This window comes from Cyprinodon variegatus, unplaced genomic scaffold (genome assembly GCF_000732505.1).
Source record: "Cyprinodon variegatus isolate N-32 unplaced genomic scaffold, C_variegatus-1.0 Scaffold2652, whole genome shotgun sequence".
Lineage (NCBI taxonomy): Eukaryota > Metazoa > Chordata > Actinopteri > Cyprinodontiformes > Cyprinodontidae > Cyprinodon > Cyprinodon variegatus.
In genome coordinates, this window is record NW_015153105.1 from 1 (window position 1) to 2851 (window position 2851).

General features: G+C 41.6%; 1 protein-coding gene across 1 annotated transcript in view; it reads left to right on the forward strand.

Annotated features, from left to right (window-relative positions):
* Window positions 1–1528: 1528 nt before the first annotated feature.
* mrps33 (mitochondrial ribosomal protein S33) overlaps window positions 1529–2851 on the forward strand; it is a 10337-nt gene continuing 9014 nt past the window's right edge. Inside the window, exon 1 of the mRNA XM_015369217.1 lies at window positions 1529–1664. The gene's annotated coding sequence lies outside the window, so the exon portion shown is untranslated. The remainder of the gene's footprint in view (window positions 1665–2851) is intronic.

The following is a 2851-nucleotide window of genomic DNA, read 5'->3' on the forward strand; positions in this document are numbered from 1 at the left end:
AAAAAAACAAAACATTAATTTCTCTTTATTTCTAATAAATTTTTAATAAGAATAACGTAAAATCAAGGGCCCAATGTAAAAAAAACCTGAAGTTCCCCTTAAAGTCCCTGGTTCATGTTCCCGTTCCTGGGGGCCAGTGGACTGAGAGGGTTTACTAGTCAGGTCCCGGCTCTTCCCTGCGGAGCCCTCAGGGTTTTGGATGGGATCAAGATGGAGACCAGCTAACGCTGCAGCTCGTTTGGCAGACCATCGGCTGGATCCTGCCTTCCTAAGTGAGGATGGACTGAACTGTTAAACCAGGTAAGTGACTCACTGATAATCAACTCCTGTCAGATGATCATGGTCACTTACTTGTGTTTCTCCCTCCAGAGGTTCAGTGATTGGGCGGTGCCCCGCCCCCCTCCTGCAGCCTCTGCAGTCAGCTTATCCTCAGCAGCCCAGGTTCTGCTCTGCTTTATTACTTTTCTGTCATTAAACGTTTTGAAATTCCCCACTTTCTGACTCGCCTGAATACTGGGTCCATCTGTCTCGGTCATAACACATATGTTTGCTCAGTATTTGCTCAACCTATTACAGAGTGTGTATATGAACTATGTAGTCTTATAGAACCTTCCAGAGTGTTAATAATCCCCCAGAATGTAGCTATTAAAAAGCGGGGGAGAGGACAGTCTTCGCATATTTACATCCCAAAATAGTCAAAAAGGTTACTCACATACAACTTAATTACTGTCTTTATTCATAAAACATTCACACTTTTGGTAATGTCAACCCATAAATATGCAAGTACAGCAACATTCTGTGTCAGGTTATACGTACTTCACACCGCCTTGGTGGTACCGCTTTCATTAAATCATAGATAATCTAAAATTTGAAATATTTCAGCGTTTAATCTTAAAATTGTCCTCTTGTCTTTTTCTGTAAGATCTTTGCATTTACTTGACGCTGTTTCTTCTGTAGTTAAGGTCTTAGGGATGGATTAGGATAGTTAGTTAAAGTCAACATATGTGTAGAATGTATGATATGATACACAGTCCTATGGGTCACGTTGAAACGATGAATGCAGGAGGAGGCGGCAATAGGCTCCACATAGCATACATAAAGGGTAGACCCTACATTCACTGCCTTCTCCTGTGGGTACTGACGGGACTTGGTGGTGCCATCTTGGGGAGGTCAACAGCTCCACTCAATGTAACGTGTTGAACGGGCACAGCATCAATTTTTATTAACTTTAACTCACTGAATATTGAACTAATTTTCACATTTTTTTGTTTTGTTTTTTTTTTTTTGCTGAAAAAAAACAAAAGGTTCATTGTATTAGAATATTCTTAGTTTTGTTAAATATGTATGTATATATTTTTATTACTATGTACAGAAACACGTTTGTAGAGGTATACACAATAATATATACACATGGAGCCCACACCCACACATATGTATAGTATATAATGTGTGTCTGTGGGGCTGACAACATGGCCGCTATGAAACCCCAGTCCAGTAGGTGGCGCCATATTCAAGCAATGGCTGATTTTCTACTGATCAGTAGAGGAAGTATGCAGCGGAGCTTGTTTTGAAGGTTGAAAACTGGACAGGTTAGCTAACAGAGTTATGATCCTCAGACCTCAAAGTTCTGTCAGCTTCATCTGAACTTCCATCCACATCTTCAGGTAGGTCACAGTTCACTGCGGATAGAAGCGGCTTTAACTGACTGAATTAAGTGTCTTCAAGAGAAATGAGCGACTGCAGCTCGTTGCTACAGGCTGCGGGGACTCAACATGTGAGGTTTGAGTCACTGAGGCTCGGTGTCCTGCGGAGCTCAGCAGCCCGGCGGCCTTTATTAGCAGGTGTTTCACATCATCTGGTAGCTCAGATCATCTGGCGTCATCNAATGACTGAGAATCTTCACCAGCTCAAAGCATTGTATTACTAAATAGGTTAGTGCCACAGGTCTGTAGTCCCTGATTCTGTTTATTCATGTATGATAGTGTATGGATAGAGAGGTACGATGGTGAGTGTTTCAACACAATGTGGAACAGTTGCCTCCTTCTGTGAGTATTCATAATCCTTGTCAGGACTCCTGGAAGTTGGCTCCATCAGGTACCGCTACCTTGTGGGGTTTACAGTTTTCAAAACCCTTCTGACATGATTTTTTTTTGTAGCACACACAGTTGATTGTAATCATAATTAGGCCAAGAAGATTGGGTAGGCAGGATGGGATCTATATACGTCTAAGGATGTGAAAAGGTATGTAGTTCAGCTGCGAGTGAGGCTTCAGCATTGCCTCAGCCTTTCTGTCTTTATAATTTGTCAGTTGTTGTAGACTCTACCGAACGTGTTTGAAGTCGCTGAGTGGATCACTATGTTTGTCTTGTAATCCCTTTTTGCTGCTCTAATAGCCCTCCTTAAATTCTCTCTGGCCTGATCGCCACGATCACCAGTTATAAGTTACGGGTTGTTTTGCTGTCATCCAAGGTGTACAGTTATTAAAATTCTGGTCTGTTTTTATCCACGGTCACATTGTCAATATTAAACTGCAGCGGTTCTAGAAACATTTTTCTCCAGATGAATGGTGACAAAGGGATTTTTTAGAAGTGGTGATATTAGTATGGTGCCAGTGGTGCCAGTGCCAGAACATGTTCATAGGGGGGGGGTCAGGCAGGGGCCAATGTACACTGAAGGTTTGCAGGAAGCTAATAGGCACCAAAATCATCATGTGTTTCAGCTGTACTGATTAAAATCAACCAGCAGGAAAATGAACGTCCACAACATGGAGATTTTCCCAATAAATCAATAAAGAGAGACCAGATTTTCATTAGTTTTTTAGTTCCTTGCTAATAAGCACATATTTAGACTA